Genomic DNA, 22,055 nt, shown 5'->3' with positions numbered 1-22,055 from the left:
CGCAGTCCCACAATCCACGTATAAAATAATCACTCAGACGTGGCAGGCTTCTTGCTAACTGTTCTTATATATTAAATTAATCCATTTCTATAAATCTATACCTTGCCACATGGCTGGTGGCTTACTGGCGTCTTTACATGTTGCTAGTCCTGACGGTGGCTGCAGTCTCTCTCTCTCTCTCTCTCTCTCTCTCTCTTCTCTCCTCTCTCTCTCTCTCTCTCTCTCTCTCCTTCTTCCTGTTTCCCCCAATTCTCCTCTCTCCTTGTCCCGCCTATACTTCCTGTCTGGTCACTGGCCATCAGTGTTTTATTTATATAGAGTGATATCCACAGCACTTCCCCTTTTCTTCTTTTTTTAAAAAGGAATGTTTTAACTTTAACATGGTAAAATTACATGTAACAAAACAATTATTGAGCAAGAATTACAGTTACAATATTAAAGAAGATGTCCTATCTATCTTATATTTGTGAGTTTCAGGTTTTATATCTAACTTATCTTTTATCATAACTGAGGAAATTACAACTATCTAGTCTTTAACCACATCAAAGACCTGAGAAGGAACATAATGGTACCTGAGAAATGGTAGATGGATGCAAGCAACTTTCAGGAATCTTGAAAGAGCAGACCAAGACAGCTGGCAGCCTGGACAGTCACCTAATGTTTCTCAGCATTGTTGGTGCATTCAAATTGGCTACAGGCCTAGAGTATCTGACAGACCATTTTCAGAAGCAGGAATTCTGAAAGACCATCTTACCCTGTCTTGGCAGAGTACAGTGGTCGCTTTCCTTGTGTCCTGCTTGTCCAGAAAGGACAGCATTGTATTTGTACTGTCAGCCGTCAAGGCAAGGGCAGTTCTTTGCCCAGTAGGCCATTTTGTGGCAAAAATACAAACTTCCAAATGGAAATGTCTTAGAAGCACAACATTCTCTCAGGATCAAATTGGTGCAGCCAGGAGCAATTGTGTCTCACGTCAATAGAATTCTAAGTTATTTAAATGCCATACTCTCTAGGTCTATGTAGTGTTTGAAGATTACCTATCTATCTGAAATATATCTATGTATACCTAGAAGACTTAACTAATATGGCTACAAATATGATTATCATAGATGACTAATTATTAATCTATTTTTTAATTACCACTACAATTTTAAATGAGTTACATAAACATAATACCTCAAACAAGAATATATATATATATATATATATATATATATATATATATATACAGTACAACAAAATTAACTTCAAGTTTGTATCAATAAACTAAAACTAAAATTTATACCAATGTAAAACATTTTAAACATAAACTAAAATCTATACCAATATAAAACATTTTAAACAAGTTGTTCTTTAAAAGTAAGTTCATTAATCTACCCTTTTATCTTATCATCTCTATATCCTCCTATATATCTATATCATATCCCCTTTTCTTTTTTAGAAAGAGATCACATTTATAATCAACCTGTTTTAAATAAAAATATTGTTTTTTCTCTGTCCCACACCAGAGGGCTCTTCTGATTTGGGACACAAGAATCTCTTAACCATTTTCTTTAAAGCAATATGCCTGGGTTTAGAGGGGGAGTGAGCCAATTCCACCTCTAAAGCCAGCTTGGTATATTTGGGAATTTGGACGTAGCATCTCTTACTACTTCCTGCTGGAGGGGGGCACTGTATCTTATGGGGATGCAAAAAAAAATTTAGGCCTATGGGGTAGTCTGTGAGGCTGTATTGTGTGAGCCAGTTGCTTTGAAACCACTCTGGATGTTGGATCATCTGGGTCATGGTGTCATTGGAGACCTTTCAGGGGGTCTTGGCTGGTGAAACCTGATGTATCTTAATCTGGAACAAATCCACAGCCTCTGGCTTTCTGTGGAAACAAAAGCAGAACCTCTTTTCCAAAGCAACATATCCTTAAATCCAAATTTTTAAGTCAAGGCACCTTTAAAATATACATATTGGTTTAATTCAACATCTTTTTTGATCAAATGTTTTTTTTTTTTTTTTTTTTTTTTTTTTTTTTTTTTTGCAGTTAAAAATCCCAAAGACAACACAATCCAGATTGTCTGTGTAATATTCATCTTTACGTGGCTTTTTTATATTAATTTATCTTTTTTTTGTCTATTTCAAGCCTACGTATTGTGAATCTATTGTATAACAAAATTAACAGTATTTAATTTTGTAGTATTCTAAGACTGAAACTGCGCTGTGGCTGCTGGCTCCACTTACCAACTGAGCTTACCATTTCAGCTTACCAACATGGCGTTTTCTGCCAGTTTTGTGAGTCATAAAGACTCAGAAATAGTGGGTCTAAGCTTTTATCAAAGCAGCGTGTAGCCTAGAAATCTTTTTTTTTTTTTTTAATACTAGTAAAGACTAAATCTACCACACAGCGTAATGTGCCACTGGCAGACACCTCATTACCACCATACTGCCAGTCAAACGCAAGCGCCAGGAACCTGCCAGTAGTTCAAATCCACATTTTGTGGTGTCTAGCTGCCCTTATGAGACATGAAGCAGGAACCTGGTTTTGGCTCTGTTTTGAATTGGTTATTAAATATTTTCAGGTTTAAGGTGGAAACTCGAGCCGTTGGGTGCCATTTGTTGCTGGAGGGCTTCTCTCCAGGTTCCACCAAGTCCCGCAGTCCCACAATCCACGTATAAAATAATCACTCAGACACTTATATTACTTATAAACTGTATGGCAGTGGCAGGCTTCTTTCTAACTGTTCTTATGTCTTAAATTAAACCATTTTTATAAATCTATACCTTGCCACATGGCTGGTGGCTTACTGGCGTCTTTATATTTTGCTAGTCCTGGTGGTGGCTGCAGTGTCTCTCTCTCCTTCTTCCTGTTTCCCCAATTCTCCTCTCTCCTTGTTCTGCCTATACTTCCTGTCTGGTCACTGGCCATCAGTGTTTTATTTATATAGAGCGATATCCACAGCATGGATGTCCCAACATTGCAGAGGAAAGTTGGAGTGACTGTCCTGGCAGCCAGATATCTCTGTTGTTTCTTAGTTTTGGAAGTTTCTTGCTTTGCATTTTCTGTTAACTAGGTAATGTTGTATCCTTATCAGGTCTCTGATGGGGTTGAAAATGAGATAGTTATAGTTTTACAGTTTCCTTGTTACCAAATTTAGAAAAGAATTTTACATAAGAGACATAAAGTTTATAAGATTAAGTAACATAAAAGCTCAAGCTGTTTGTCTAAGAAATTATTTTAAGGGCTAAAAAATACTTTAGCATGATAATACAAGTTATTATTGAAAGTGTTGTAGGTATAAAACTTTGTACTCACTAAGATAGAATAGATAAAACAATGCTTTCTCCAAATTTGCCAAATACAAATGGACTAGATATTATTCTCATGAACTCTTTTTTTTGTTTTGTTTTGTTTTTGTTTTTGAGACAGGGTTTCCCTGTGTAGTTTTGGTGCCTGTCCTGGATCTCGCTCTGTAGACCAGGCTGGCCTTGAACTCACAGAGCTCTGCCTGCCTCTGCCTCCTGAGTGCTGGGATTAAAGGTGTGTGCCACCACTGCCTGTGGACTAGATATTATAAATATAATTCTTACTTATAATTGTTCTTATTGTGTATAGTTTTGATATGTTAGAGTTAAAACCATTCCTTTTTATTTAGACTAAAAGGGGGAAATGTTGTGGAAATATTTGTACATTGTGTGAAGATATATTGCTGTGATTGGTTGAATAAGGAGCTGAATGACCAATAGCCAGGCAGTAGATATACATGGGACTTCTAGGCAGAGAGAGGAAGTATTAGGAGATAATCAAGGGGCAGAAGAGACACCAGGGAGGTATAGAGGGAGTCAGATGTACAGAATGAAAGAAAGGTAAAAAGTCATATGGTAAAATGTAGATTAATATTTTTATTTAAAACAGGTTGATTGTAAATGTGATCTCTTTCTAAAAAAGAAAAGGGGATATGATATAGATATATAGGAGGATATAGAGATAATAAGATAAAAGGGTAGATTAATGAACCTACTTTTAAAGAACAACTTGTTGAAAATGTTTTACATTGGTATAAATTTTAGTTTATTGATACAAATTTGAAGTTAATTTTGTTATACTGTATATATATGTATTTCTATTCTTGTTTGAGGTATTGAAGTATAGGCGGGACAAGGAGAGAGGAGAATTGGGGAAACAGGAAGAAGGAAGCGAGACACTGAAGCCACCTGCAGGACAAGCAGCATGTAAAGATGCCGGTAAGCCACCAGCCACGTGGCAAGGTATAGATTTATAAAAATGGGTTAATTTAAGATATAAGAACAGTTAGCAAGAAGCCTGCCACGGCCATACAGTTTATAAGTAATATAAGCGTCTGAGTGATTATTTTATAAGTGGATTGTGGGACTGCGGGGCTTGGGGAACCTGGAGAGAAGCCCTCCAGCAACACATCTACTTAAAGTATACAGTTTGATAAGTTTTGACCTATGTCTAAACCTATGGAAACAATGTCACAATTAAGATAATAAATATTCCTATGAGATTACTTGGGCCAATTTAGAATTTATCACTGGCCCCATCCTAGACAACCACTAACACACTGCTGTCATTATAGACTTAAACACATCTTATATTAATGTATTTTCATGTACCTATAGTATGTGCTGTTTTATGTATTATTTCTTATACTCCTGAAATATACCTGTTTTAGCATATGTTTTAGGAGGTATTTCTTTCTAATTTTTGAGTAGTTTTCTATTGTACTGATAGACTGCAATATATATATATATATATATATATATATACATATATATATTTGATGTATATCTAATCCATATGTATGTGGATTAGATACCAACCACACACACAGAGATTAATTGGATATCATAGAGTATGTATGTATATAATTTTAAAGTGTCAATGGGCATTCTTTTTACTGGTTTTGACTCTCACAAATATTTGTCATAAGCATCTGTGGAATAGTCTTTAGATGTTTTCAATTGTCTTGGATAAATATCTAGGGATGCTACAAGAGATAGTACCAGCATGTTCATCTCTGCAACAAACCAAGAAATCATTTCCCAAAGCAGATTGTTTGCTACCCTATCAGTAATGGGAAGAGCTCTACTTGGGCCATGGTTTTAACCTTATGGTGGCTAGTCTTGGAATTATCTTTCTAGATGTTCAAAAGCACCTCAATATACTTTAAACTTGAATCCTAAACATTAATATTGATTATTCATCTTTTCATGGTTTTATCAGGCATTTGTATAGCTCCTTTTGTTTAGTAATCTTCAGACAAAGTTTAAAGATTTTAAACCTGAACTATTTTCTTATGTAACTCTAGGGCTTCTTTATGTACTTTTAAAAGATGTACTTATTTTTGTTTTATTTGTGTGTTTGTGTACCTAGCTGTATGAATTTGTACCGTGTGTGTGTAGATGGCAATGGGTGCCAGAAGAGGGTGCAAGATCTTCTAGAATTGGAATTACAGGCAGTAACGAGCCGCCTGGTGTGGGTTCTGGAAACAAAACTCCAGTCCTCTGTAAGAGCATCAAGCACTCTTAACTATCGAGCCATCTTTCCAGTTCTTCTTTATGAATTTTTAATATAAATTCTTTTTTTTTTTTTTTTTTTTTTTTTTGGTTTTTTGAGACAGGGTTTCTCTGTGTAGCTTTGCGCCTTTCCTGGAACTCACTTGGTAGCCCAGGCTGTCCTCGAACTCACAAAGATCCGCCTGCCTCTGCCTCCTGAGTGCTGGGATTAAAGGCGTGAGCCACCACCGCCTGGCCCTAATATAAATTCTTTATCAATCAAGTTTTCTTCTGGACTGTGGCTAGATTTGTTTTCTCAATCTTGCCATCATTAGTTTTCTATTGCTGCATTACACATTATATAGTTTCTATCAGTTCACTGGGTCTTAAGGTTGGCTTCTCAAACATAGTTGGTCTGTTCAGGAATCTCACAAGGAAAAGATGATCTCTAAAGGGCTGGATTCCCTTCAGAAGTCATGCTTCCAAGTTTATTAAGGTGTTTCCTAGATACACATGTCTCTTTGTCTTATAGTCAGCAATATTAAATCCTTCTTGTACTTCAAATCTCCCCAATTTTCCCTCCTATATTTTTGTTGATCTTTTCAGAGTTCATATGATTATATTGGACCTACCCATGTCATTCCAGGTAATGCCTTCTTGGGATTGAGTCTATAGGCATACAACATATCTGCAAAGTCTCTTTTTGTCTGTTAGGTAACCTACTCAGTCACCGTGAGCATTTGGACATGGCAAGAGAATGGTTACATATCTGTGTACCATAGCACTTTCCAAAGAGAAAGGGATGTTGAACTCGATAGGGTCCAGTCTATCAACTTTCTTCATTCCTTTGTCATCTCAGCAATCTTCATACACCTTGAGTAGCAAAGACATTTGCCCTTATTTTGTTCTAGAAGTCTTACAGTGTTACGTCCGTGACTTACTTTAAATTTTGAGTATGGTTTTAAATAAGAGTCATTTTTCCTTCTTCTTTTTCAATATATAGTTGATTCAGCAATATTAATTGAATAAAATTCAAGTCCTCCTATTTAGAATTGCATTGCAAAGTTTACTTCACTTATTCTGCTATTTACTAGGCATGCTTTGTGTAAATTCTGCTTGCTTATGATTTGCGTTTTCACTATTTTCACAGCAGTTTTTAAAGAGTCTTGATGAAATATAAAATATTTATTTTCTCTTATCTTTTATGCTTTTGGTCTCTTATCTAAGGAATCCTAACCTAACTTTAGAAAAGAAAAATTGCCTAAATTATTATGAAAAGATTTATAGCTTTATATTAAGGCCTATAATTAACTTTGAGTTAAATTTTATATTAATATTAATACAGGCTTAGTTTTTTAAAAAAACATCTCTTTTTATGTATGAATACCAAATTACTCTAGTACCATTTTGTGAAAAGTGTCATTTCTTAATTTGATTATGTTAGCCACTTTCTCAACTGTTTTGACTATGTACCCCAGTCTTCAATGCACACATTCTCCCTTTAATTTATGCCCTGATGACTGTAACTTGACTTTATCTTGAAAATTTTAAGTATGGTTTAATTGGAAGTATGAGCAGTATAATAAAATTAAGAATATAAATAAATTACAATATGGTTTAGTTGGAAGTGTAAGACTATCAACTTTGTTCTCTGTTATCAAATCATTTGGGCTTTTAAAGTGTCTTTCTTTTTCCATATAAAGTTTACTGTGCTTATGTTAACATGATTTGATAGCATTTTTCTATTTAGCATCTGTTAGAATGAACATCTTAATAATATTAGTAGTCAAATTTATTAATACATCTTTTAATTTTTAAAAAATATTCTTATATTGTCTCAATGACATTTTATATCTTAACTCATAAAAGATTACATATATGTCATCTAAACATTTTCTGACTTTTCTATTTTAACAAGTGATACCCTTATTTTATTTCAGTTATTCACTATGAGTATAGATATATATGTAGTTTTCCTATCCATTATTTGACGTCCCTGGATCTTATAGCTGTCCTTCACTGATAATGCTCTATCCTTAGATACTGGCTATGTAGGCTGTCTGACCTCATCTGTCTCCTCATGTCTGCCATACTATCATGTCCTGTTAAAACCCAGGTCTCCAAGTAGAAGGCTGGCCAATTGTGGACCTTACCACTTAATTTCCTTTCTCTTAGAGACCACAGTTTTGTGTTATATTTTTCCAGTACTGAAATGTTATCTCATAGACTTTTCCAAGTCTTTTGGGTTTTAATAGGTGGAGAAATAATTCATTCCAGGTACTCCATGAAGCTAGAAATAGACATATTTCCTGTAATTTATTTCAACAGACATGTATTGAAAAGTAGTAGCAGTACAATAAAGGATGAGGGAGAACCCCACATCCTTTTTTGGTTTCCGTATGGATGCGTACACCTGCACATATACAAGAATACACACACACACACACACACACACACACACAACACACACACACACACACACACACACGACACATACACACAAATTTACTAAGTCCTGATGAATGATGCTACACTTATAATTCTGTGAATGGACACTTGCCATGGCTCTCCATAGGAGTATATAGATCTTCAGTTAGTGGAATGAACAGAGTTTTATAGAAATGGGACTAGAAATATTCTGCCAACATTTATAAAGTGATCTGTTTTGCTTATAATATTCATATACTCTAAATGTACTGCATGTCTTTGCCATAAGATTAGTAATGGTGTGTAAAGTTTTCTTTTAAATGCAAGCCTGTTTGTAGATGCAGAAAAATTAAGCCAAAAGAAGAAAAAAGAAATTTAGTTCAACTCTGGGCAGATTGGGGAAAATCACTGTACCATTTTCTCCTGTCACTTGCTTCTAACAGATATCTGAGGCAAAACACTAAGCCTTGCCAAAGTCCCTAAAGCCTCCATACATTGCTGCCAAACTTTGGCTACATACTCAGTGGTATCATCGTCCCTTAATGCATTCCAAGAACTGACTGTCACTGGCATTGCCAAACACAGATGATGGATGCCTGTACTGCTTCCACCAACACAAAATCTGTAGAGCAAAACAAAACCAAGTTATGGCCAAATTCTCAGCATACTTCTTAATTACCCCATTAAATCGTGCGCAGGACTGGGGTGAACGTGTTCTATTCCTGGCAGCCAACTGCTAAAAGGAAGAAAACCTGTGGGGATTTAGAAATTGAATCTCATTTTGGATTAGTGAATTTGGATCCTTTCCACCTAGTAGTTTTCAAGTTTCCTCTTTGTTACTAGGCATGCTAGACTCGAGAAGACTCAGTCAGGTTTAAATTCCTGATTTGCAATGTAGGAAGTCCTTTTGGTAAACTAAATATAATTTACAAATGTCTTTATTTATAGAAGACCATGCAAAAGATTAAAATCTATTTTCAAAAACTCTATATTTTCTTTCTCAGGCTTCTTAATGAAAGATGTCTTCATAGAAACATGGGAACCAGGATGATAGAGTCTAGATTTGGGAAATTGGCAGATAGATACACAGAAACTCAAGAGTCATCATTCTGACATTTAAATCCCACATGTATGCCTCATGAATATATGAGCTGGAATAATCATCTAATTTTCTTTGCCACTTTTATGTATCAACTAGGAATTACAATATATGCTTATATTTTTACTTAAACTATTTAATTCATTCATGTTGAGTAGTAAAATATATATTAGAAATTACTATTATTTTGTAATTGTTATTTATATTTTGTTAACTAAATGAAGGTACCTCAAGAAATGGCTTCAAGAACAGAGGGAGAATTATTGATGATAGTAGATTCAGGCATAAAGTAACCAAATATTATGAATACCAACTATGTTCTCAGTACTTGTTAACTTAAGATTCTTGGTTTTGAGGCTCTGTGAACTATTTACAACTCAGTAGATGATGTATATTGGTGAAATTATTAAGGCCACTCCACTTAGTTAAAAGGAAGATTTATTTAGTGGGCAACTTACAAAAAGGGAAAGGTAGGTCTCAGGGTCTGGGGAAGGTGTATTGCAGTCCAGTGGTGTTTTCTGGAGTTCTGCTCGGTCCACCTCCATCGTTCAGGGTCCCGGCACAGAGTGCTCGCCCATCCAGCTCTCCGGTCTCCAGGCGCCTCCCCTCGCCCCGCCTTGTAGGCGTGACAGTTGCCAGAGTCTCAATGGGGGTTGGAACTTCTAGATCCAAGCTGGAATGGCTACCCATTACAATGTACATGAACCTTAATAGATGAATCCAAAGAGTTTCAATTGTCTTCATAACTGATCATTGACAGCTCAATAATTAGAGTCTAAAAATCATCAAAAAGGTCAAGATTATGCATATAATTGGAATTTAGGAGGAGACTTAGTTGTTCGTAGAATTAATTGAAAAGTCAATGCTCAACTTATACAATTATCACAGTCCTTCTCTGGCCTCCTCTTGTTTCTGAAAGTTCAGCCCTGATCTCATCCATTGGCATCATATACATTTAAAATTTGGCAATGCCCACAAGACAAAACCCAAACATCTCACTATTCTCACATGTCTCTCTCTATATATTCTTTTTGTTGTTGTTGCTGTTTGTTGTTTGCTTTTTGGTTCTTTTTGTTTTGTTTTTCGAGACAAGGTTTCTCTGTGTAACAGCTCTGACTGTCCTGGAACACATTTTGTAGCCCAGGCTGGCCTCCAATTCATAGAGATCTGCCTGCATCTGCCTCCCAAATGCTGGGAGTAAAGGTGTGTACACCACCACCACCCACCTTTCTCTATATATATTCTTAAGAGTTGTGCTCAAATACCGCTTTTTGGGTTAAATCAATCTACCTAGTCTCACAATAAGCACCATATCCAAGCTTTTCTCAGATGAAGTAATTTTCATCACACCTAAATTCCCATAGCATGTTTGTGTCTTTTGGCATTGAAATATAAAGGTAACCGTGAATTATCCTGAATGCCTGCACACAAACACATACAAGCATGTGGGAACACACATATAACAAAACTACCCAGAGGCAATTATGTCCTAATAACCAACGCTTTGTCTTTGTGGTAGGCAATTCTCAGTTTAAGTCCTGTCTCTGGGGCTTACTAGTAATGTAACCTTGACAAAGGATTTAATATTACAGAATCCAGTAGATCTTTTTCAGCTCTAAATTCCTCTGAATTTATTGTGATGTATGTGGAAATAATATATGTGAAGCCCTACTTTGAAGCCCACAGTGGTTCATTCCTGTAGTGATTTCCCTGTGAATTCTTTTTTCAATTACTTCTGGTTCTTTGAACTATCATCTCCACATTATGTGTTTTATACCAACAGGTTTATTTATAGCCTACAAATATATACAAGATTGCTGTTTAAATCATTTCAATGAGTGAAAGAAAAAAATAAGATTGATTTTTAATAATGCATGACCCCCCCTCTGCAGAATTCTGTGAGTTCATGAACAGTGAAATGTGGACAGAACGAGTGAGGGGTGTTTTTAAAAGATGTTGGGAGAATGAAGTTGAATTTTCAAAAGTGAGCAGAGCATGAAGGATTACAGAAAGGGGGCAAGGACAGTGCAGGCAACACACTTTGTTTTAGAAAGAGATTAAAAGGCCTGGAGTAACTTTACATCTTTGGCTGTGATGTAGCTAAATAGAGCCAGCAACATCTTATTTAACCACACAAGGACTCTACTATTCTATGCCCAGTGGAATAATTAAGCCAGGTGCAACACCAGTGCTCCTAGTCTACATGGTTTGCAGTGAAAATGTGAAACTAGCTAGGCAACAGTTTGGCTCTCCAATGGAGCAAGGCATTTCCATTGTAGTGAGGTTAAGATAATTGACCTTTACCAGGAATGCTAGGATTGTGAGATCTCAACAAATGTGAGGCCAAGTAAATGAAGTCTGGTACTGGATGGCCTTCAAAGAAGGTACCATCACTCAATACTAGAAACTTTTAGGAATTACCAGCCTCTCTCTGTTCCCATGTTCCTCCTCAGCAGACTATATATAAACAATACTTGTCTTACCTACCTCTGCTCAAGAGTCTTATGTAATGTTCAGGTGAAACGCACTTGGAGTAGTTAAAACTACTTGTATTTTTATTTAAAATGGTAGTTTGCAGCTGATTGTACTCTCTGTGCTTCAGAAAATAGAAATAAGGTTTATTGGGATAGCACCATTCACTGGTATTTCTCAATGGTTCTTAAGGCTAATAATAAGAAGGAAAAGGTTGATACTGAATCTGTCTCTAAGCTTGGATATTTAATTGTGGGAGTGTCTCTTGTGCCAAGTTTAGATCTCTTTGAAACTATCACGGGTAAGAGCATTGTTAATATCCTATTATTGTGCATTAAAGAGACTCATAATTCTTTAACATGTTTTTTCATCAACACATAGAACTATTGTCTCTCCCACTGAATCTGTGACTGTCTAAACCAAACAAGTAAAGTGATACAGATAATTTTCCCAGATGCAGCATTTTAGAAAACTTGCAGTTCCTGCCTCAGGCACTCCATGGCTTTAATCTCTATGCAATCATTTACCTTGCTGTAAATTTTGTTAAAAAAAAAAAAAGCCTGGACCCTAAAATGAAGAATCACTCTGACTTTGTCTAACTCAGCCCAAACATCAAGCATGTGAATAAAACTGTTGTAGACTCTCTGGAGCAATGTACTGAGCAGCTGAGCACAGTCAAGGGACCCTGCCTATATCAGGTGGAAAAGAAATGTTTTCCACCAATTACCAGTCAGTTCCTGACTTACAGAAAGCATGAGATATGACAAAACACACCTCGGATTTGCTTAGATTTGCAGTTATTTTATGCAGCATGCTTTTATGATTAAGAGTCAGGCACAGGCATTCATACAGATTTGGAAAACTGATGGACACATGTAGCAGGAATCTTAAAAGTACTTATTAATAAAATCAAACCCGAGGCCAGTTATCGGGGTCAATGCTGGTAGATCAGAGAGACAGAACAAGCCACAGCTATCTCACCTTGCCAATTCCTCAGCTGGTCCTGTTTCCTCAGACTGGAAGCTTCTGTGTCCTCATCCAGAATGAATCTCAGCTGAACTGTGCTGCTCGAAAGCCTGAAGCTTAACCAGCCACATGCTTAACCAGTAAAATGCTTCTAGTTTCTGGTCCTCACGCCTTATATATCTTTCTGCTTTCTACCACCACTCCCTGCGATTAAAGGCTGGCTTAGGCGTGTGTCACCATGCTTGGCTATTTCCAATGTGGCCTTGAACTCACAGAGATCCAGAGGGATTTCTATCTCTGGAATGCTAGGATTAAAGGTGTGAGTGCCACCATTTTCTAGCCTTTGTATCTAGTGGCTGTCTGTTCTCTGACCCCAGATAAATTTATTAGAGTACACAATATTTTGGGGAACACAATACCACCACAGACACAGTTAGGTCAATATCTTGTAAAGTCTGTAAATAATACCATGGGAAATATGGATGAAAAGCTTAGTCATCCTCTACTAAGTGGGTTGAATCCTAAGGTCTGTCATTTAGAGCGGTGGTCCTCAACCTGTGGGTTGTAACCCCTTTGGGAGTTGCATATCAGATATCCTGCCTGTTAGATATTTACATTATAATTCACAACAGTAGCAAAATTACAGTATAAAGTAGCAATGAAAATAATTTTATGGTTGGGGTCACCACAACATGAGGAACTGTATTAAAGAGTCACAACATTAGGAAGGTTGAGAACCACTGATTTAGAATGATACAAAGAGATAAAGGCATATAATTCCTAATTCAACCTATGTTGGCTTCTAATAACTTCCTATCACATTTAAGTAGATTATACGATAGCTTAAATGCTGTCTCATGCTTCAGCATAATTTCATGCTTAAGATCCACTCCGAGATGAAGACAGCTTCATAGCTATTTGGAAATATTCAATGGTGATTATCTTCCATCTACACCACAACTTGCACCACGGAAGCTGTATGAATCATGTTAGTTCATTAAACCTCAAAATGCCTCTCATGGCAAAAAATAAAAAAAATAGCAAGGAATCATTTCATCCACTGTTGAGATGTAGCTACTTCTTCGATTAGGATATAACAGCTGTTGAACAGCTGTAAGGGAATCTTGAACTCTCATTCCTGGCAGCTATGCTAAGGAGTATAACATATCTGATTGAAATTGCAAAAGAAATTTGAGGAGACAGGATGCAATTACCTGAATTGGAAGGCAGCCAGCTCACCAGGGTTAAGTAGCAAGCAGCTCAAGCTGGAGAGCTTGCTTCCTGCACATTTCACAGATTACTGGGGACACTCAGTGCCTTATGTGGACAATAAGACCCCATGTAAGTCTTTGATCCTGAACCTATGTTACACCTCCTCTGAATGTTCTAAGATGATGCAGAGATTGTCTTAAGGTTACTTGGAATGGAAGGCTCACGTGGACCTAAAACATGAACAAGACAGACAGGGTGAAAGGACTCAGTGCTGAATTTGGAAATTGCTTCTCCTGAAACAGTTCAAGGGTCTGGAAAACAGAGAAATATCACAAAGAGGGTTATGGCACTTGTGCATTCTTCACTTATAACACATCATAAATGTATCATGATATTTTAATAAGCCAGAAGTCCACAAGATGTGCAATATCTGGATTCAAGTTCTGGATGTTAAGGCTCACATTTTTATTTGAAGGTGCAAGGAAAGATTGAAGATAGTGGTCCTAATTTGAGCTCTCTCAGAGAATCTTCTTGTGGGATAATGGAATCACAACATTGGCAATAATCTCCACCTTTTTGTATGGTGTAGTGGTTTAGAAAAGAAATGTCCCCGCAGGTTCCAGTGTTTGGAGACTTGTTTTCTAATTGGTGGCACTGGAGAGGTATTGGCAGCGCAGCCTTACTGAGGGAAGTATGTTCCTAGGATGAGCTTTATGAATCTGTAGCCTTGCCCTATAACCAATTTGCTTTCTCTGCTTCTTGCTTGCTGTTGAGGATGGGATATTTGCTCTCTCAGTTTCTCACTCTGGCTTGCATGCATACTTGCTGCTATGCCTCCCTGCTGTGGTGAACTATTCTCCCCTGGAACCATAAGCCCACATAAAGCTTGCCTTCCACAAATTGCCTTGGTCATGGTATTTTACCACAGCAACAGAAAAGGAGCAGAAGCCTTGGCTATTACCCGCGGTTACAACTTGCTCCGATTAAACTTCTACGAAACTCCAAAGAGCAATTGCTGCTTTTATCTTTTTTGTTTTGCTTCTAAATATCATGGTATTTATTAGAATGTCTAATAGCTGTGGACTTTATGTTTATCAAAATGGGATGTGTGGTCACAGAAGTTGAAAGGTGTGCTGTATTGCTTGCCTTTAGTGCAGGGAAACACTAGCTGTTTGTGAAAGCGTGTTTAGTTGACACCACTAGCAGACATTAGTGACAAGAGTAAATTTACCTAGACAGAATACATTACTTCATTCTGTATGTGTGAGCATATATATGTATATGTGTGTTTGTGTGTACAGAGGCACACTTGTGTGTTCTTGTACTTTCGTTTTAGTATGGAAAAAATTGCAGGGACCCTATGTCAACAGAGTATTGGACTGTGGAGTTCTCTACTTGATTTTTTTAATGAAAGGACTCCCACTAAGTGCTGAAGTTAGAGGGTCATTGTACTTGTAAAGTTTAATCATATGCTACAGTGTTGTAATGAAATGAGGAAATTCCTTACACAAAAGTCACACAGTGTTTCCTTGCATAGTCTTGAAGTTGTTTAGTCCTTTTCCAAAGTGTGGTCTCTGAACTTGCAGCATCAGTGACACAGAAGGGTTCAGAATCGCACTGTCTAAGACAGACCTGCAGCATCAGAATCAGCATTCTTACAAACTTTTGAAGTTTGATGTGCTCTATTTTGATAATTAAATTTTTAAGGAGACCTACACTCATATAAATCTTCTGTTTTCATTAATACAGCACCTGTCAGCTTTGCTTTAGAACATTTAAAATATCATAAAGCAAACAAAACTTAACACACACTTGTCTTTCCATGATGTTCAGCCTTAGTACTTCAGATTTCCAGTAACTTTGAATATTGTATGTTTTCCAAGCAAATATTGATATTAAGTTTATTTTCTTATTTAATTTTTTCTGATCCTTCAGGTTCATATTTAAGGGCTACATTAAACTGTACATAGATGCTTTGAGAACCACAGACTCAATAAATTAAAGATCCCTTAATTTCTGCTTTCAATTTCTCAACCATAACAATTATTTCCCTTACGCTTAAAGATTTACGTGTTTGTGATAAATGATCATGTTATATAGGCCTATAGTGAGCTGTAATTTTACATAAACTTATTCTGGTTAGGTTAATAATATCCATTTATATCTCAGTTTATAATGTATTCTCTACTTGTGAGTAATAAAATTGCATTTTGTTAACAAAATGACTGCAATTGTGTTTTGCTACTGAATCATATTAGCGTCATTATTCAAAATTAGTGAGACTTTCCCACATATGTCATGAACAGACATTAGCCAGAAGGGTGTGTATACTATCAACACTGAATATGAGATGTGGAGTTTGTTTAGAGATCAAATTGTCCAGAGGTGTGTGGAGTGTGCCTCTTCAATCTTCTGAGCAATTTTAGGAGTCACCAGCATGGGGTTTAGGTTTAGAATTGTATCTACTTTGGAATCCTCTTTCCCCTTCCTTCCTTCCTTCCTTCCTTCCTTCCCCTTCCTCCCTTCCTCCCTTCCTCCCTTCCTCCCTTCCTCCCTTCCTCCCTTCCTTCCTTCCTTCCTTCCTTCCTTCCTTCCTTCCTTCCTTCCTTTCTTCCTTTCTTCCTTTCTTCCTCCTTCCCTCCCTCCCTCCCTCCTTCCATCCCTCTCTCCCTCCTCCCCCTCTCTCTTTCTTTTCCTGCCTTCCTTCCATCCTTCTCTCTCTCTCTCTCTCTCTTTTTCTCTCTCTCTCTCTCTTTTTCTTTTATTCTTCTCTCATTTAATGTCTCTTGACCTCAGTTCCTCTTCCTTCCACTTCTCCCAGTGCCCTCCCCTATCAGATTCATTGCTCCTCCACTTCCCTTCAGAAAAGCGCAGGCCTCCCAGGGATCTCAAGGAACACAGCATAAGAAGATGTAATAAAACTGGGCTCAAACCTTTGTATCTAGGCTGGACAAGGCAACCAGTGTGCAACCAAAAGGGTTCCAAGAGCATACAAAAATGAACAAATAAACAAATAATACCCTCCCTCAAAAAACCCCCAAACAACAACAACAACAAAAACCTGAACAACTCTCTACTGAATGACTACTTGGTCAAGACAGAAATAAGAAAGAAATTAAAGACTTTCTGGAATTTAATGAAAATGAATGCATGACATACCCAAACTTATGAGACACAATGAAAGCAGTGCTAAGAGGAAAGTGAATCGCACTAAGTGCCTACATGAAAAAAAAAAAAATTGAAGAGCACTCATACTGGCAACTTAACAGCACACCTGAAACCTGGAAGCTCTAGAACAAAGAGAAGCAAGCACTTGCAAGAGGAGTAGATGGCTGGAAATAAACTGAGGGCTGAAATCAATAAAATAGAAACAAAGACAACAACACAATGAATCAATGAAATAAAGAGTTGGTTCTTTGAGAAAATCAACAAGATAGACAAACCCTTATCCAAACTAACTAAAAGACAGAGAGACAATATCCAAATTAACAAAAATAGGAAATGAAAAGGGAGACCTAACAACAGACATGAAGGAAATCCAAAGAATCATCAGGTCATATTTTTTAAAAACCCATAATCCACAAAATTGGAAAATCTACAAGAAGTGGATAATTTTCTTAATAGATACCACTTGCCAAAGTTAAATCAAGGTCAGATAAACAACTTAAATAGACCTATAACCCCTAAAGAAATAGAAGAAGTCATTAAAAGTCTCTCAACCAAAAGCAGCTCAGAGGCAGATAGTTTTAGTGCACAATTCTACGAGCCTTTCAAAGAAGATTTAAAGCCAATACTCCTCAAATTGTTCCACCAAATAGGGTCCTCTTTTCATTGATCCTTTACACTCATCCCCACTTGCTTTTCACTCCACTCTTCTGCTTTCTCCCCTGCTCATGTCTTGTTTGCTACAAGATCCTTTCATTGCTATTATTATATTTGATCATACATTTCTTTGTAGTTGCATTACCCAGACGTCTGGGTCCTCTGTCTGCCTGCTGGGTGCAGCCAGTAGATGGCATCGCAGGAGGGTAGTAGGCATGAGTCAGGGGAGGAAGCCGGGATGTTTCTTCTTAGTTCTATGCCTTGGTTGATGTTTCAGGTAGGGGTGAATTTCTTCAGCTATTGTAACTAGTGTTTTGAAGCAATGCTGCACTTTCTACTTTTGTCTGAGTAATCCCAGTTCAGGGATAGAACAACATGACTGCCCCCCTCCCCTCATCTCTAGGACTGCTAATGTCTCTGGTATGGCTAAAATCCTGGTAGGTCACTATTCCATTGAATTTTCTATTTCTATCCATAAGGTCCATCATCAAAATTGTGTGTGTGTGTGTGTGTGTGTGTGTGTGTGTGTGTGTGTGTGGTGCTGCTTGCTTGCTTGCTTATTGGGGTCAAAGGATAGCTAAAGTGTCATTCTTCAGTAGCTATCCACCTTATTTCTTTGAGGTAGGATCTCTCACTGTAACCTGTGGCTTACCTATTAGCTTACTCTGCCTGGCCAGTGAATCCCAGTGCTCATTGTTTCTATGACCCCAGCTATGAGATTATAAGCAAGCACTACTGTGTCCAGTTCTTTACAGGAGTGCTAGAAATCAAACTCTGCTCTCATGCTTGAACAGCAAGCACCTTTATCAATTCAATTATCTCCTCTCACAATTCCTCCTCCTCAAACTTTGTTAGTAAATTTCTCAATGTATAGTGTGACTTCCTGCTGTGGGATAATGCTTTTGTACACTGGTTTAATAAAACACTGATTGGCCAGTAGCCAGACAGGAACTATAGGCAGGATAAGCAGACAAGGAGAATTCTGGGAAAAGGAAGGCTAAGTGAGGAGATGCCAGCCCACTGTCCAGGGAACAGCATGTAATGGCATACAGGTAAAGCCATGGAAAATGTGGCAACATATAGATTAACAGAAATGGGCTGAGTTTAAGTGTAAGAGCTAGCCAATAGTAAGCCTGAGCTAATGGCCAAGCAGTTTTAATTAATATAAGCCTCTGTGTGTTTACTCGGGTATGAGCAGCTGTGGACTGGGTGGGACACAAGAAAACTTCTGGCTACACCTTCTGTTTTCATGGAAGTGTCCTATTGTATGCAGAGGAATAATAAAATATCACAAAGTTTGTTTACAGATATGGCTTTCACGTTTGGTGACTATTGTGGACAAATTTCTAAGCAGTCTTATTAAATAAGGAACACAGAGCCAAATATAGAGGTAATAGCTGAAGAGATCAGAGCAATAGCCATGACTAGCCTTAGCTTACCACCAGCAGTAGCTTCCACAGAGAGAGCTTCTTCCTGTGTAACCTGAGTTTTTATTGCCTTCTCATTCTGCCTTCTCATTGGTTCTAAGCCCAGCCACATGACTTCCTTGTCACTGCCTATCTATATAGACCTCCAGGTACTGGGATTTAAGGCTTGGGTCACCATTCTTGGCTGTGTCCTTGACCACACAGAGACTCTGCCTGCCATGTGATCAGATTAAGGGTGTGGGCTACCACTGCCTGATTTCTGTTTATGTCTATTTGAACTCTGATCTCCAGGCAACTTTATTTATTAACATATAAATAAAATATCGCATTTCAGCACAAATAAAGTATCACAACTGACTGTGAGAGCTTTCACTCTAGCTTACACCATACTATAGGTAAAACTTTAGAGCAGTTGCAAGTGTTGTCAGCCACACCACTGATAAAGAGTGTCATTGATAGGAAGGTGTATGTGATGACAATGATCTGGGCCTTCCAGAAACCTTACTACAGAAAAACTGGGCAGTAAAGAAAAAAGAATGCCAGAGCACCAAGGGAAGCCAAATATTTTACCACTTGAAAGGAAAAGGAAGAAAGGGTTGAGACAGAGGGAGAGAAAGTTCATTCTGAGGATAGATCAGTGAGACAAATTTTAAAGTACACTGCACTCCCATAGGACTGGGCGGGCAGTCTGAACTTCTGTAAGTCCTTGAGTGTTCCCTGCTGTTGATACTGCCAATATGTATATCACACTTGAGGACTCTTAGGTAATTGGGGTTTCTGGATTTTGTTGGATCATGAGAATCACTTGGTTTATTTTCATACAACATTGTATGTATCTTCCCTGGGAACTGTGGTTTTGTTGATCTTGTTTAGAACCTAAAAATTATGATCTTAAAAAATGCTATTATGTGGTAAGTCTGGGAAATGCTAACTAAATAACCATCATGGCATTTCTATGAGTTCCCCATGGAGTTACATATTAATATTAACTGAAATGATTTGTGGTGAGTTTTTACTTTTTGTTTTCCTTATCCATCTCTTTCCTCCCCTCTTTGTCTTCCACAGAGAGTAAGATTTTTGTTATATTAAATTTCTTACTTCTATTTTTTAAAACCAAGAATATTACCCCGAGAACACGAATCCACTTCATCACTTGGTTAATAAGTGATGTGGTGACCTGAGGAATTCACTGGCACAACCTTAAGAGACACACATCCATCCTCATTGTGAGAACTGAGAATTTGAGGTAACAGAGGACTAATGACCTGCTGGGGTTTACACAAGTAGAAATCACAGAGTTGAAATTAGACTCCATCTAAGTCTAGAATCTGGTCTTAGACCTGGATGCCAACTTCCTGGTTATACCAGTTTCTTTGTGTTTGGAAAGCATGCCACCACTGTGCTTCTGCTCTTTCCTCTCTTTAATGCCTCTGCTTGTGGCAGGTCTCTATCTCCCACCAGGACCTGATGCTCTCAGTCTTGTACCATTCTCTTTTAGGCCTTCTAACACTGAAAACTAGCTCTGCCACTGAAAATATACAGCAGCAGGTTCAGAATTACATAGCCCAATATCTGTGGTCTTTATGAATATCCACATTCCTCTATCTGGAGAAAAATCCAAAAGGATTGATGCACTGAGACATCTGATTGTATACCCTTTAGCAAAAGGGTACAATGCATTTCTCTTAATTGTTCCAATTAAAGCCAGATTTTATATCTTTTTCATAAGATCCTGTGGGAGAGAGGATGAGGCAGAAAATCAGCCTTCCTTGGTGTTTTAGTCATGGGTTTTAGTGGCGTGTGTGTGTGTGTGTGTGTGTGTGTGTGTGTGTGTGTGTGTGTGTTTTACAATTCCATAGGGACTGCTGGTTTATTTACCAAATATACATAGAGTATATTGGCACTACACAGAGTCCTGGAGATGCAAAGCTGAGCAAAAGTTGACACAGATGTTGTTGTCCCTGTGGAGCATATGATTTAATGAAAGAGATTATTTTAATTAAATAATAATAGCTATGAATATATGATTGTAATTAGTTATCAGAGCCATGAAGAACAGAAACATGGAAGAAGTAACAGATTAGTAGCATGATCAATGGCCTGGCTAGGTAAACTCATTTCTTCTTTGGTGGAGCCATAATATTTAGAAACTTAAAAGCAGTCGATATTATTTAGCCTTGGTATATGCAAGCAGCTTTCTGTGAGCCCTGGATATGCCTCACCCTACTACATCAGCACAGAAGTCACATCAGTTCTGTGAAAGAAGTCATGACACGTTATTTTCTTCATTTGTGAATTATGAACAGCATCCGTTTTATTTCCTATCTGCCAAGATTTAACTTTGAATTATTTCCAGAAGATCCTGTTTTGAATGATTATTCCCTAGTTGGTAGTGCTCTCTGGGGGCAATGTGGAGTCTTCAGGATGTGGCCTTTGCTGGCAGAAGTAGCTCACCCAGGCAGGTCTCTGCAGGTTACACCTGGACCTTGGTTCATATTGGTTTAAATATTAAGGCAACTACACATAGTTAAAAGTGAGTTTTATTTTGTGGGGTAACTTACAAGTGAAGGGATAGGTAACAGGGTCTGGGAAAGGTGAAGCACAGTCTAGCGGTGTTCTCTGGAGAAGTCTGCTCAGTCTATCTACAGTGTCCAGGATCCAGGAACCAAGAGAGCTGACCCATCCAGATCTCAGGTTTTCAGGGCTCCTCTCTGGGCTCTGCCTTATAGGCATGACGAGACAGTTACCGAAGCCACATTGGGGGTGGTACTTCCTGGTCAAAGCTGGAACGGCTACCCACTACAGGTTCTGTTCATGTTCTGCCTGTTTCTTGAGCTGCTGTGATGCAAGAATACTTTGTGACACATTTCCACAGCCATGAGCTCCACAGTGCCTCCCCACCGTGATGGACTAAATCCTAGGAAACCATGAACCAAAAGAAATCTTTACTCCCTGAAGTTATTTCTGCCATGTATCCTGTCATAGTGATGTCAAAGATGTCACAGTGATCCCAACTACACTGCCTAGAGTCATTCAATTAGTGAACAGTGGATGTTGAATAATAATAATGATAATAATAATGATAATAATAATAATAATAATAATAATAATAATAATAATGCAAGTCT

This window comes from Peromyscus leucopus, chromosome 1, assembly GCF_004664715.2.
Source record: "Peromyscus leucopus breed LL Stock chromosome 1, UCI_PerLeu_2.1, whole genome shotgun sequence".
Classification (NCBI taxonomy): Eukaryota; Metazoa; Chordata; class Mammalia; order Rodentia; family Cricetidae; genus Peromyscus; species Peromyscus leucopus.
Note: the sequence above shows the minus strand (reverse complement) of the source record.